Source organism: Coenobita brevimanus, chromosome 111, assembly GCF_032717465.1.
Source record: "Coenobita brevimanus isolate Jiangsu-jjx chromosome 111, ASM3271746v2, whole genome shotgun sequence".
Classification (NCBI taxonomy): domain Eukaryota; kingdom Metazoa; phylum Arthropoda; class Malacostraca; order Decapoda; family Coenobitidae; genus Coenobita; species Coenobita brevimanus.
The window spans coordinates 1,420,782-1,437,448 of NC_137064.1; positions in this window are offsets into that span (position 1 = coordinate 1,420,782).

Genomic DNA, 16,667 nt, shown 5'->3' on the forward strand with positions numbered 1-16,667 from the left:
GGCTAAACCCCTGGGAAGCAGCCAGGCAGCTCCACCTGGGACCTTTCCAGCGAGCTAGTAACAAACCTGCTCGGTTGGGATCATCACTGTTCCAGAAAGCCAGCCAGCCTCCTCCAAGCAGCAGCAGCTCTCCAGATGATCAGATGAAGTCAGAATTTCCGCATGTACCCACAGAAATTCTTAGTTTCAAAGAATTCACTGGATCAGATGCCCCCTCCAGCACCACGGGAGATGAAGACACAGAGTTGTCAGCTGTGGCATCCAGCAGAGCCTCAGCTTCACTCAGAACTTCATGTCCAGTTGCTCCTGTTCCCACCAATAAGTCTCCAGTATTACCCAGGAAGGTGCCGTCCTTTGGCCTATCCCGTCCCAAACCACTTAAGCATTCCATTTCACGGGCAGATGTTGGCAGGAAGCAGCTGACCAACAAATCATCATCAGCATTACCCCAGAAAACCTCAGGAAGCTTCCTGCATTCATCCTCCTCAGTGTTCAAGTCCATGGGCACCTTAAAAACAGCTCAAGATGATTCCATTAAATCTGCCACTTCACCAAGCACGCTGTCCAGTGGTCCTGGCATTCCAGGTGGCATAACAAGCAAGTTAGCAGCAACTGCTACTCCTCCATTACAAAATAAAACAGCCCTAGCTAAACCAAGCTTTGGTAAGAAAGCTAAAGGGAAGACTCCAGCAGCAGTGACAGCAAACCTTGTCAAGAAGGAGGGCAACGTAGTGTCAGCTGAAGCTGTAAGTATCCATAGGTATGGTACTAGTAAAGTTAAGTTTTCAGCAGAGTGATGTTTTGACCAGGAATTGTCTGTCTATCTATCTGTCTATCTCTCCATAGACAGATGCCATAATCCAAGAAGGGGAGGCTATTTAACTTTTGAGTTACTTGTTTTACAGGGAGGGGCACTAACCCTCTGCCAGCCCACTTGTTAACACATAGGGAACACATATGTGTTGGTTATATGGTTACCACCCAGTGCTGTGAATGGTTTCCTGTGCCAGGAAACCATTAGGCTTGTCACCCAATGTAAAGCCACCTGAAAGGGAAAGAAGAGTAATATGAAGTGACAGGAAAGATGGGAGAAATAGGAAGAGAGGAGGACACACACACAAAAAGAGAATGTTAAAGGTAAACGAAGAAGTAGGCTGCACTACATCAGGCAAGTGGACAATGGTCACCACCATCAATATTCTTGGCAGTAGCAAATAAAAGTAAAAAAAAAAAAATTGATATAAATACAAAATATTTTAGCATCTCATACCAGTACTGCACAGTACAGTACTGTACTTACATACAGTAGTACTTTCAGTGATTGGTGGGGGCACCCATCATCCACGCACTTCATGTAATGCTGTCTGTGTCTTCATGTCTATCATGCTTTTGGTGTGTCTCTCCCCCTCTCTTCCCATTTTTTCAGTCATTCCTGTCACTGCTGTATTACTCTTTCCACCACATATATATATATATATCCATCCATCCATCCATCCATCCATCATCCAATCCTACATTGCCCCATGAGGAGCGTAGGAGCCTGGGGCTAGGCATTTGGTCCTGACATTTAAGATGAGAGTGACCAGCCTCACTCATCCCTGAGTGGCATTACTTGAGCAGAAAACCCCAACCACCCCTTGGATATAAACCTTCAATGGCTCAATCTGATTGGAGCGCAATAATTACCCACTAAACCACCAGGCGCCAATATTTGGTTATATGGTTACCACCCAGCATAGTAAATGGTTTCCCGGTGATCAGGAAACCATTTGGCCTGTCACTCAGTGTAGAGTCACCCACAGGCAGAGGGAAGAGGAAAGAATGAAGGAAAGAAAGACAGAAGAGGGAGTATAAAGACACCCGTAGACAGAAGGACAAGGAAAGAATGAAGAAAAGAAAGACAGAAATATATATATATATATATATATATATATATATATATATATATATATATATATATATATATATATATGTTGTATCTTTTGTCATGCAGTCACTTGTTTTATATACCAGTACCTTATTTATATATACATTTATTAATTTATTTAATTTTATCTTATTTGTTTTATTAAGGGCTCTGTAAGTGGTAAGAGAAAAGGGAGTGAGGAGCCTTGCAAGCAATCAACAGCTAAAAAACCTGCCCTCAAAAAACCTGCCCTAAGAAAAGCAGATTCATCAGCTGCACATCACATCAAGGAAGAACATGACACTTTGCAAGACACAGATGCCTCTACAGATGAGCTTGGAGATACAAGCTTTGCTAAAAGGAAGCAACCCACAGCAAAGAACAAAGAAGCAGCTCCAGGAAGGAAGAAACGTTTATCAGAAAAGAAGAATTCAAGTTCTGGGACCAAAACATTGAGAACTCCCCATAGCCAGAATGCATCAACAGCAGGGAGAAAGGTTAGCCCAACGACTCAGGCTGGATCTTCAAAAGTCCCCCAACCCATTGCCAAAAGTTACTGGGATGACATCTTTAGGAATGTTATCAGTGGGAACCAGTCAGTGGCAGACAGTAAGGTTAGCAGGTTCTGTATATTTTATTCACAAAATATAGTTCAACTACTGTACAATGCAGTATCATAGAAGCTCCTTGTCTGCGCCAGACATGAACTTATATATATATATACTGTATAGATAGATAGATAGATAGAGCTATATATACTGAAAGATCATGAATAAGAGATTTGTTCGTATTTAGCCTATGATTTTACTGTATAACAGTTTCTAACACTTGACACTTTCTTACAGTACAGTACCTGTACTTCTTTATTGGGACTGATTGAAATTGTGAACTTTATACATAATTTTTTTTGTTTTTACTGCAATTGTGTGCATATGTTAGATCTTCAAGTCATATTGGCCAGGTTTATAAATAAATGAAGTAAATACTATACTTGCATGACATTGCACAATCTTTGTTACAGTTGCGTGATGTTGAAGGACATCAGTCAACTGCAACGGCTCAGATATGGTGAGTATTTCAGATTCAGCCATTATGCAGCCTTCTGTGATGTTGCTGTGTTGAGTAACCAAGTTTTAGATAACATTCACTTTTTAAGAATGTCTTAGCATTTAACCCATTCATTTTGATTGTCAGTTTTAATTTTATTCTTGCTGTTTCTGGATTATAGAGTTCATGAGAGATGTTTGATGGTGAATAGGTTTGAAATAAACTCTGCTAGCCTATCCAATACCAGAAACCTCCCCTGCTCTAAATGACATTACTTGATAGCAAGATTTGCCTGTAATAATTAAAATGTCTGCAAGGTAAAAAAAAAAAAGAAGAAGAAGAAAGGTGAAGAGTTTCAGTAACTCGTATCTGTAGTCAGAATGAAACAGAAAATGTTTTTATCATCATCATCATCATCATCATCATCATCATCATCGTCTTGTATCCCCCATCCACAGGTTGAGTTCAAAAAGCAAAGCAAAGAAAAAATGCAGTAATGGGAGAAACAGGCCGCACATTCATTCACTCACCATTCAAGCCCCTTGAATCCTTAATCTAACTCACAGGCACAGCTTTCCACATGTATGTACTGTACTTCTTAATTACTGGTGCGTATCATACAAACTCAGTCCTTTTATATCAAGTTGGAAAAGGGATGCCAGGCCTTTGTCATGCATTCTTTGATACAAAATTCAACCAGCCAGCTGCAACCCTAGTCTGTTCCCTGGCTTCATCAACCCCCATACCTCACTTTCTCACACATTCACTCACCATATCTATCTATGTTGTTTACCTTCCATGCCTTGTTCCACCTTGAAATTCACTTATATATACCCTTTTTCACTACATTATTTAAACCCATTCTTTCCCTATGATACCATCAAAACATGCTTTTTCCAAGTTTGCTGTTCATGGGATTCTAAACTCATTGTCTTTGATGAATCATGTTATTTCTTATCCTATCCACTTTCCACACTCCACACACATTTCTCAATAACCCCGTCTCTACTGTTCTAATTTTTAGAGTTCTTGTTTTCATGCCACGTTGTTCTTACACGCCTGTGTCAGTGTGGGCACTAAATCTCCTTTATGCACTCCTCTCACAGCTGCCACACTCAGGCCTCTGTTTTGTATCAAGGCCTTCATAGCACATGTCTCTTTTCCTTCCCTGTGCCACTTTAATTTCCAGTTCCTTTGAGCATACCTCATTTCTGTCACTGCACCTAAGTACTGTACCTACATTCTCTCTTCAGTTCAAGCTCACCAGAACATAACACTGGTGATCACTTTCTCTCAGCAACCATCACTATACCATTATATGTGTGTACAGTGCTTTCAAAGCACGATGCTCACAGGCATTAAAACTCAGTACCAGTTTGGAACGTTTTTGTTCACATTCAGCAAGTAGCACAACATCAACTGCATACCTTACCCTTTAGCATTCAATACTGTCCTCAACCCTCTCTCCATAACTTGAGATTTTTCTGTCATAACGCCATATATATATATATATATATATATATATATTTATATATATATATATATATATATATATATATATATACAGTATATATATATATATATATATATATTTATATACTCTGTATATATATCTCATCTCTCATCTCATCAGCCGTTTGAGTGTCCACTGCAGGACAGGCCTGTCCCGACCGAAGTGGGGACGATATAGCCAATGTAGACCGAAGTGGGGACGATATAGCCAATGTAGACCGAAGTGGGGACGATACAGCCAATGTGTCTCTACCAAGTGGCTTAGACTGTCTAGTAGAGATTGTGTGTAGGGTGAGAAGTGCTTGTAAGTGTAACTGTAGTGTTGGAGTAGCTTTGGATGTGTGTGTTGTCTGTGAACCAAGTGTAATCGGCCCGAGCAAGCCGACTGGGTGCAAGCATACTTTATAGTATGCGACACTGGTTCAGTCACAGCACCCCTTGTGTCCACCAATGCAGTACGTGGCCAGAAGAACACTCCCAAAGTTTATTACCCTGGCGGGTCACAAACTCTCTTTCTTCAGTGTACGAAAATGCACACTTTACCATTGTACCACAGAGGCTCCATATATATATATATATATATATATACACACACAGTATATATGTATGTATACAAGATGTAACCATACAGTAGTATGGTTTGATATTGGATATCCCCATGTCCAACACATTTTGCGGTCCTTAATATGACAGTTACATAATACTGAGTTTCCATGATTTAAGATTTTTCACAATTGAAAGGGGAGTTTGCAGCCTATCCTTTGTATTAACATAAAGATGTTGAGCCCACAGGCCAGAACCTGTATTGCTAGTAGCCTCAGTCTTTTAGGGCAGGGGTTTCCTTCTGATGAATAAAATCACTGACAGTAGTAGCCAGGAGTGAGGGAATTGGATCAGGGTTTTTCTTCCCTAGGATTCATGTTCTCAGTGAGTTTAAATATGAGAAACTGAGCTGGGCTTTTTTTTTGGGGGGGAAGGGGGGGAGGGGATGAAGTGCTTGAAAGGGTACAAGGAAGAAAGGTTGCTGGTTCCATGAAATCATTGATAAGAAACAGGGAAGTGAGCATGGAAGTGATAAAGGTACTGCATGACAGTATTGTGATACCAACTGTAACATGTGGTACTGAAGCATGGACCTTGTTGGAGGGACACAAGTCAAGAGTGAGAGCAATGGAAATGAGTTATTTGAGGAGCATGTGGAGCCACATGGAGAGACAGACTGACAAATAAGGAAATGAAGGAGAATTGTGGTGTGGATTTGGATGTGATAGGAATCATTAGGAGAAACACACTGAGGTAGTTTGGCCATGTGGAGAGAATGGAGAGCGAGAGACTGACAAGGAGAGTGTATGTGAGTGAGGTGGAGAGGGGGTGAGGGAAGCCAAGGATGAGATGGAGGGATTGAGTGGAGAAGTATATGAGAGAGGGAGGTGTGAGCTGGGAGCAGGGCGGTGAAATGGCAGGTGACAGGGCGACATGGAGGTGATTTGTTTGTGGCCACCCCTTACGGGATTAAGGCGTCTGACAATAGATAGATAGCCAGTATAGTGTAAGTGATGAAGATTCGTTGTAGGCTATTTTTAGTATACTGTAATTTATGTGGCTTTTACAGCGCAGCAGAGACCAGTATTGATGTCCAGAGCATAAATGATAGCTCAGTATCATGCCAACAAAACCAGCCATGCACCACCACCATCTCCCATGGTCAGTCCTGTAATCCCACCAACATGATCTGTGAAATCTCTGATTCCTCTGATGAGTCGTCAAGCTCCCCTGATGTCCATAACTCACCCCGTGAAATATCCTGCTCTCCTGATCCCAGTGCCATGTCACCACATCTTGTGGAAATGGTGAAGCAGGCTCTGGCCTCTGTTAATGCTTCTCTTGGTAAGGCTAAGTTAGGGAATATGTTTATTGTGAGAGTAAGTAAAATGGGTTAAAATAGGTATATCCAGTTGAGCAGTTACAAGTTTTGTAAGGCCATTGTTGAACTTGTTGCATTATAAATCTGATGGTGTATTTTTAATTCATTCTTGCTATCTCCTGAGGGTTATATTCAGCTTAGAGTGGCCTTTTCAAGTTGAGGTGGCAGGAGTACACAAAGAAATACATCGTCATAGTGAAGAGTTAACTGTGAAGGCTCCATAACTATCCTTTTTTTTTTTAACTCCTTCAATCCATTGATATATTTTTTGTTTTGCGCGTCCTCTGAATGGGTTTACTGTATTGTACGATTGCCCAAACAAGTTATGACTCTCATTCTTTAAGTTTCAGACAAAACTCCCAGAATATGGCAACCTTTCATTATGTTTTCCATAACTTGCCTGCCCTCCAAACTTCACTTTATGATGTTGAAGAAATAAAAGATATTTGATCATGTGAAAATATAAGTTAAGGTTCGTCTTCAGTATTTTAGATTAATAACAATACCTGCTGTGGTAGTTGGGGGCGCCCACCATCCACTCACTCAGTGTAGTGTTCCTCTCAGGTGTCTGCCCTGTCCTCTCCTCCATCCTTGTTTCCTTCCATCTTCTTCTGTCTTTCTTTCCTTCATTCTTTCCTCTTCCTTTTGCCTACAGGTGACTTTACACTCCCTCTTCTGTCTTTCATTCCTTCATTCTTTCCTCTTCCTTCTGCCTGTGGGTGACTCTACACTGAGTGACAAGCCAAATGGTTTCCTGTACACCAGGAAACCATTTACTATGCTGGTTGGTAACCATATAACCAAATTTTGGCGCCTGGTGGTTTAGTGGATAATTATGGTGCTCCAATCGGATTGAACCAGTAAAGGTTTATATCCAAGGGGTGATTGGGGTTTATTGCTCATGTAATGCCACTCAGGGATGAGTGAGGCTGGTCACTCTTATCTTAAATGTCAGGACCAACTGCCTAGCCCAGGGCTTCTACGCTCCTCATGGGGCAACGTAGGATTGGATGATGGATGGATATAATTAAATTGTAAGCGATATCTGGCATGTTTTCAGTCACACCCAAGCTGCCCAGCTGCCCATATGTCAGTCATGATCACACAGTGAGAAGAGGTGTAGCTCTATGTCCTTCATTGTCACGCTTCCCCCCATTTTTCCCCCACCAGATTACTCTTAGTTCTCATTGTCCTTCATGCTTTTGACCACCACTCTTTCCATCTTCTTTCATGAGACTGTCCAACAGATTCTGTTGCATGTTGAAATTTCATCAGCAACAGAAATGACTACCTATTTTACTTGGTATAAAATTGCCATATCTCCATCTTGAATGCCGAGTTATAAAAATACAGTATAGCCTATAGATAGTAAATTATGATGCTAGTGAGAAAGAAATGCCTTGGAAATACAGTAGAGCTGTAGTATTGTCTTGCCTCCATTGGCCTACATGAGATAAGCTGCAGAATGATGAACATCTGGGGCAGGGTAAGGTAAAAGAGTACAGTATAGTCGTTCTCTAATTTCACGATTTCACTAAATTCAGTGGATAGCCTTCTTTGTTGCCATTTATTATTCTACTGTTTGCTGACAGCACTCACAATTTTGGACTTATGGCTTTGTTTTTGCATCTGAATTTCATCCCGCGTACAGATTTAAGTGTGGATAAGAATATACACTTAGATGTCTGTTTTTGTGATTTGATGATGCACATTATTTGGACATTGCATTTCACTATAGATTTTATTTTATGCAACATTTTCCCCTTAATATCGTTAATTTAGGATGCAAAACAAGCATTATGAGAGTTTCCCCACATTTTAATCCTGAAACCATTGAGCGATAGGCTGTGCACTTCATATTCTTTCGTACGGCTAAGCCTCAACTTTGGTATATTGAGGTTTCCTTTCACGTAATGCGAGATATACACGGTAACATCACATATGTGTTATTTTTGGTGTTGTTTACTTAAAAACTGTTCTTCCTGATGTGCTATAAAGGAAATACAGTATAACTAAGATGTGGCAGTTGTTACATGTCACTTTCTGAGGGAAAGGTACTGAGAATTGGGTCATCACTCTTTGGAGCATTTGTACATAGTTTTTGAGAGATATTTTAGAATGGAGAGGTTAAATAGACTTCCTTTACCCCTTCAGTACAAGAGGACTCCTCAAAGCTGAATAAAATCTTTTGGAATTATCAAAAATAAGTAAGTAAAATGTGTCATTGCATGGAAAGGATTAATGATAAATATTCAGTACTCTTGCAGTTGTGAAATTTCATTGGTAATTTGCGAGTTAACCTTCTGTGTTAAGTTATCCTTAGACCTCTGTGCCCCACAAGAGGTGATATGAAACAAAGATGCTGTTATTTTTTCTTTATTGTTTTGTTTAATGTATTTTATTTATTTTTATTTTGTTTGCAATATTTTGTTTTGATTACATTACACAAAGATGCTCTGTGTAATAGCAAGCCCTTTCCTACAACAGACAGTACAGACTCTAGCAATACAAGTTGTGATGAGGCACCAAATGAATCACCCAGGAAAGACCAGAATAGGAGTGTTGGGAAGAAGGGTGAGTCAGTCCTTGAATCTCCCTTGAAAGCCCAGAATAGAAGTGATGACTCAGTAAATGAATCACTCCAGAAAGACAAGAATAGGAGTGATGAAGCAACAGATGAGTCTCCCCAGAAAGAGCAGAATAGGACTGATGAAACAACAGATGAATCTCCCTTAAAAGACCTGCATAGGAGTGATGCAACAGCAGCTGACAAAAATATAAGTGTTGGGAAGAAGGCTGGGTCATTTCATATACTGAAGAACAGCAGCAAGAGAATGAAGATGTCAGAGGGAACTGAGTTGGATAAAACAAAAACTTATAAAAATAAATTAAAAACAAAAAGGATGTTGGAAGACAGTGTTCAAAAGGAAAACATTAGAGAGAAGAGGACATTAAGGGAGAGGAAGCTACAAGATATGAGGACTAAGTTGGAAAATAAGCTAGGACAGAAGGATAGCAAATTACGAGGGGGAGATGACAGCATTAGGAGCTCACAAGATAGTCAGCCTTCCCCTAACACTGCTACTATCAAGGTAAACTGTTTTATGCAGTACAGTGCTTAATACCATACAGTAACATAGGTGACATTGAGTTACTGGTAATCATTGTCATCATCTTCCTCTGAACCTAAATTCCAGACTAAAGGATGGGATGGGTTAGATCCATTAACAAAAAAGAACATGCATAAAAGTAGGAGAACCATCAAACAGTATGCCTGGTGAAGTGGATGACAGTTGCTCACCAGTCATCCAAGCCTTCAAAATCATATCTGCATTTCACTGGCAGTAATTTATAAACACTAACTATATTTTTTCTTTGTGATGCACTTTATGTACGCATGTGGAATAGTATCATTCTGTTAACTACCACCTCTTGTCTTGTTCATTTCCACATTTACTTCATCAATCCATTTTGATCCCTGTTTGGTCACTTAGCTTCCATAGTTTTCAGACATTGCTTTCTCAGAAACTGCTGGAAGTTCATTGGCATTAAATTATAGCACTGTATATTCAAAAGACACCATGCTAACCCCTTTGAACAACAGGAGCGGGTACTGGGAACGTTAAACTCTGTGGACGAAGAAGTGTGGGTGCAGTGTGACTCATGTGACAAGTGGCGCCGCCTCCCCGTTCGCATGGACCCCTCCACTTTGCCTGACAGTTGGGTCTGCACCATGCATCCTGGTCAGTTACACCATTATTGTCATCTTTGCCATGAAAGGATTGCATAAGTACACTGTATATCATCCTTCAGTTTCAGACATGATTCAAACGTGTTGATGCACACAACTTAAGTTCTCCAATACGGTAATACCATATATATACCACAGCTTTACCTGTAGCTTTTTCCAGTAATAGAGCTTTTGATACAGTGTTCTTAAACCATTGAGATGGAATGTTACTCCCTGAGGACTAGTAAAAGGAAGTCAAGTTGTCTTAACACCCAGCAAGTTGAGTTCCATTAATTATGTGAGACAGGGATAGCCTCCTCAGCAACCAGTACTGTAAGGTGTTCTCTGTATCTTTTCAGCTTGAGGCACTGTGACTTGGTTGTTTTCAGGTTAACCATTAACCAACCATTGCAAAGAGGAGAAGTTCATAGTACAATATCTGGTACAGTAATGGTAATGATGAGCTCAGTAGGAGAAATTTCTTTCTTTTTAGCCTCCCAGTTCAGGCAGTACTGTAATCTTTATATCCTTCGTGGTGACTCTTGTCCTCTTATGACCTCCTAGACAATGAGAACACTTTATGTTCTCCTTTATAACCCCAAACCTAATTTGGCAGGCTTTACAAGTGCCGTAATGATCGTAAAAAGATTTTTTTTTTTTTCTCAGCCAAAAGCCCATTTTTCTTCCACCGGAAGGCTGTGAATGCATCTAAATTCTCATATGAGACATCATACATTCAGTTCTTCCAATGTATGGAACCTGTTTGTCATATCTAAGCATTCTTTGACAAAAGAATGGTATTGGCAACTAGCAGAATTAGGTGGGAATTGGCATGAAGAGGACTACACTCTGCAGGCAGCTACAGCTTGGGGCCTCTTGTTGGTACTTCTTAATTTTACAGACCTTTATGGCTGGCATAGTTTGTTTTTCACCATTTCAGTTGAGGTCGGTATATATCTTCTCAGTTTTGATGTGAAGTTGGTCCTGTCATGTTACTGTGCTTCTGTGTGGCAATTGGGGCAGCATCAGCTGTTCACGCCTTCTTTCCTTCATAACCTATGCAAGAAAAAAATAGGTTTTTGTCTGTGCAGAAGCCTGTTTATTTTAAGTGAGCATAATGATTAAGAGGTTCTGTTGTGATGTCTTTAGTTTACTGATAGAGTACCAGTAATGGGAAAAAAAAAAAAAAAAGATTTGACACTTTTACATGTATGCAGTACTATAGCATATTGCATTTTTCAACTCTTTGTTGTGTGTCACTTTTCCTTCCGTTGGTTTATGGTAATTTATATTTTCATCACCATTTCTCTTACCATTAACTGATTACAGACAAAGGCTGCAACACGTGTGAGACACCGGAGGAGGATTGGAAGAAGCAGACAGAAACTTTTGTCTATGAGCAATATGTGGCTGGATCAGGTAAGAAAAGGAAGGACTTGTATGGACGCATTATCATTAAGTGGTTAATTTAATATGCTGTAATACTGCTTATTTTGTCAGAATTGACCAGACTGCTCACTTATTGCTGCTGCTTTCATCCTCATTCACAGAAAGCAGTGATAAGGAAGAGAAAAGTGAGCTTGAAACTTATTAAGCTGGGGGAGGGGGCTGCATGGCATTATTGTGATCCTCATTCTAACATATGGGAGTGAAACTTAGGCCCTGTTTGAAAGAACACACATCAAGAGTGAGGGTAGTGGAAATTATTTATTTGAGAGGAGCATGTAGAGTTACGTGGAGAAACAGACAGATAAATGAGGGAGTGAAGGAACATTGTGGTGTTGCTATGGATGTGCTACTGAGCATTAGGAGAACCTTGAGATGGTTTGGCCATGTGGAGAGAATAGAGAATGAAAGATGACTAGAAAATGAAGATACAGGTAAATGAAATGGATAACTTGAAAAAAATATGTGTATAGATAGGTGTAAAAACTTGTGGAAGGTGTGACAATTTTGATGCATTGTAAATGGAGGAGAGGAATGACTAGTTTTTCTTTTGTTTAGCTCAAGGTGCATGAATATGAATCTCTAGACAGTAAAAGTGTGCCCCCTTCTACCTGCCAGAGGACAGAGTCACTTTCGTCAGTTCCACACTTTCCTTCTGCTGGTTCAAATCAATGATTGTATGCTGAGAGTAACTTGTGGTGATGCTTAACTTGTTATCCAGGATGATAGAATAGTGTGACAAATGATCCATTGTATCGTTTCATATCGTATTTCATATATCCTTCAGGGAAAAATATTTTTCCAGGGACCAATATATGCTACATGAGAATATCCATTTCTTTTGTGAAATGCCCTCTGATGGTGGACAATATAGTGAATCTTCTGCCCAGATTCTCATTGGGTCAGGACATCCCTCAGCCTCACACTTGAACAAGGGTTGGGGATGTACTTCCTCCAAGAGTAGTGCCCAACAGGGAGTATGATCATCTACTGTGCACAACACCCTAGAAATGCCAAGAAGCTTTCCATTAGTTGAACTCTTTGACAATTATAAATTTAACCTCTAATCATCAGTGGTCCTTTTCTCCATAGACAGCATCTCATCAGTGGTGCACATGAATGACAAGGGCTCCTTCAAGTTACTAGATCTGTTCGTGCCAGAGAAGTACATAAATTAGTGTTCATTAAACAGTTGATCGTATCAGTATCTCATATATTGTATCATTCACGAAGGTTCCAAAATGCATGCATCAGCTTTGATCACATATTGGTGGCTTTCCACACTGCTTGATCTCTGGCGGCCTCCCTATTTCCTGTTCAGTCCCTTATCCCTGAGGTAACAGAGTTTGACCTCATCCCAGGTTTTTTTGGCTTGTCTCTTGCACCCCTATCCTCAGCGTTTACACTTCCTGCCCAACTTAAGAATTTCTGGGAAGACTAATCTGCAAGTGATGCTGTATTCTGAACTAAGGACTCTGGCATTCAAATGCTTCTGAAGGACAGGTTCTTTGAAATCCATATTCATCAACAGCCTCATGGACATACAGTAGATTTCTTTGCATTTGAACTCTTTGAAGCTGATAGGTGATCCAGGTGATAGACCCATTACCTGAAGGATGCACTGGAGTAGTTGACTTTGTTCCTTAACAAACTATTTCCACCTTCTGTCAACACGGAGCTTGAGTCAGTCCCTGCTACTTTCTCTTCATCTTGTGTGTGTCACTCTAGTGCATCCCAGTGGAGGTACTGATACAGAAACTCCAGTTGGAGTTCAGAGTATGAGTGTCTACACAGGTGGTGTTTCTTAACTCTATAACAGAAGTATTTATCTTCAGCTAAATATAATAATTTGGTGTTAGTTTGAATGACATATGTATGTGAATACATGGCAATGAAAGAGTTAATCAGGATAATACTTTAACCTTTCACGTGCCAAAATTTCTCTCAGCTGAGTAAACTCTCTTGATCATAGTGTAAATAAAATATTGAAGTTTGACCACTGCAGTAATGACTAAATTCCCATTTAGAAAATATTGTTAATATTGCCAAGTATTAGTCCTCAGTACCATTCCTCAGTGTGTCATCCTTCTTCCCATGCTCTTCCATCATGCATTCTTCTTGTGATGTACCAATAGAAATGCATGCTTGTTGTCAACAGTGGTGTGGGCTCGTATCCAGTACAGCCCCTGGTGGCCAGGCATGGTAGACATTGACCCTGACTACAACCGTTATATCTGGTTCAACATCAAGGCACTCCCAGTAAGTCTAGGGGTAATAATAAAGATTACAGTAATGTTAGTGGTTGATCTTTTGTGTATCAATACTGCCAGTTTGTCTGAAGAATTCAGTAGTGCTCAGAACCCCCAAATAACTGTATGGCTCAGTTCATAAGCAATGTTGCATCAGAATGGTGGCACCAGTAAGCCCTGTAATCCTGCATCAGAGTATAATATGATCAGAAGGATCATAAGTTTTCAGGAAAAGTTTTGAGTTGTTCTGTAAATGGCTCCACAGAAGTAAATTGCTTTATAATGTGGGTTGCCGATACTTATTGAATTATCTGAGTGCTGTTTAAGAAATGGATCGTGAAGCAAAAAGATTATTCTTTAACTCCCTTCAGTCCAAGAGAATTCTTCTAAGTTTAATAACATTGTTTAGCATTTGTCAGAAAAAAAAGTCACAGAGTTAATGGAGATTGTGATTAACGGCTTCAGTCTGAGGGTGTCTCACTTGAGCTGCCTAAAATGCAAATACACCCTTGGATTGATGGGGTAAAGTTCATTTGGTCTCTTGTTCTTATTGTAATGTCCTTTTGATGTAAAGATTTTCCGGATGTCTTCTGAATTAGTTGATAAGTCTGCACATTTTTTACTTTTAAAGTAAGCAGGATAGTATATGAAGAAATGGGATTGTAAGATATGTAGCAATGGCCCTCATATAAATATCATTCTCCATAGCGTGTGGGGCAGAAAACTCACCGGGCTTTTCTTTGCTCAGAAATGTTATCAAAAGGAAATGGGAAGCAGAAGAGGTGAAACGTTAAACTTTTGTTGCCCGCTCTACGTCACATATACTTCAATGACACTTCGTTATATTCTCCCCCTTGAGTTCCAACAGAGGGTGTATGTATTACTGACCTACACAGAAATCTTCAGGATTTGTGATGGAAATGGCTTGGTCCCTTTGTGATGGGACTGATGTGGTCCCTTTCCTTCCCCAGACACACTACCATGTGACCTTCTTTGGACAGCCAGTGACTCGAGCTTGGGTCACCCTCAACAACATGAAGAAGTTCAGACCACACCACACCCACAAGAAGTTTACCAGTGATTTGCTAAGGGTATTGGGGTGAAGCAGATCTACAGTACAGTAGTTAGAATGAGAGAGAGGAAGGAAGAAGAGAAGTTGTAGTTGTAGTAGTAGTTGTTGTTGTTGTTGACACCAGGCTAATCAGGATGTGAAAGTAGTGGACTGTAAACTGAAGCTGCCCCTATTTTGCAGTCCACCATCATCTTTATTGGGGATAGGGCAGCAGTTAAGGGATTGTTTACTGGGCATTAGTGCTGCCATGTAACAGGGTCAGGGGTTGTGGTTTGGAATTGGAGGTTGTTGTTAGTCATCAACCCCAGTCTGTCTGCCTGACCAGACCCGTCAACTGCAGGCAAGCAACTGCCCATTCAGGGTTGGGCTAATGGGGAAGCAGAGTAGAATGAGAGATTGACTGTGGGAAGGAGGAGAAAACCAAAGGAATTGCTTTGAATAAAATAAATAAAAGCATTTTAGTGGGAGGCATAACATGAAGACAAGGATGGTTATTAGGGTACTTAATGATATAATGCTATACGACTGAGAGTGTAAGGTGGAATGGTTAGCATATCAAAAAAAGATGTGACAAATTTTAGTATAGTATGGCAAAGAATAATGTTTTAGTATGTAGTACGGTATACTGTACAGTCTATCCTTAGCTGCATGCCTGATTCTCAGAAGTGGTGACCATGAAGGAATCATCTCCATGTCACTCAGCCCTATGTTATCAGGCTCCCCCTCTAACTCACACCATTCTCTCTCTCTCTCTCTCTCTCCAGGCATAGGGTTTTCAATCCGTTTCCCAGACGCCTTAGTCCTTCTACATACTGAACACCTCCACATGTCACCACTTTGGCACTAACACCCACCATCCATATTGAATGTATGCTAGGGCTGTCGTATGGAGGAATGTTGTGTTCTCTGACCCATTCCATTAGGACAACAAGCAACAGTACTTCTCTACCTATATACCTATCCTTCCCATTCCTCCATCTCATCCTTTGGTCTCCCTCCATAACTATCCCTTTTCACCTCACCAACATCACTGGTGTATTATTATTTTATCCCTTCACCTATAAGGTATACTGGGTTATTTTGTTTCAGTCTTGTTGCTACTAGGCTGTTTTATTCAGCATTGAAGAGTAGTAGTGAAGGGGTTGGTGAAGGCAATGCAGTAGCAAACCTAAGAGTTCAGAAAGTCACACCATTTCAGAATACAATAATTTGTGTAGCAAGATCAAAATAGAGAATTATGCCCTAAAGGGGTTAATTTATATCTTATTTTCAGTAAACTAATTTTAAATAGAAGTAAGCTAGGTATATACTGTATTGGGGAATGAGTAAAGGAATAATAGTCATATATTTACTGTACAGTGACAGCAAGAAAATAGTAGTTGGACAGTATTGTGAAGTCATAAATGGTAGCCTATAAATATTAAACCAATGTGTTGTATAAGAGAAATTCTTGTCCAGTATGTATCGTACAGTAAACCTCAACCTTATTTCATTTTTTCAGGATGAGATGGTAGTATTTTCCCTTCGTTCAGCAGTATTAGATGCACGTATGGCCTATGCCATGGATATTCAAGATCGTAGGAAGAAGTATGCATTTGTATCCAGGTAATGTATTTATTTTGATGAAGAATTTCTGCAGAAACATATATTGGGGTGTCAGTTCAGTATTCACTTGTTGCAGTTTTTTCTTTTCTGAGAATACATAATGATGCACTAACCAGATTTCTGGGAAGCAGATTGATATTATGTGTATTCTGTGGCATATTAGATGGGAGATTTCT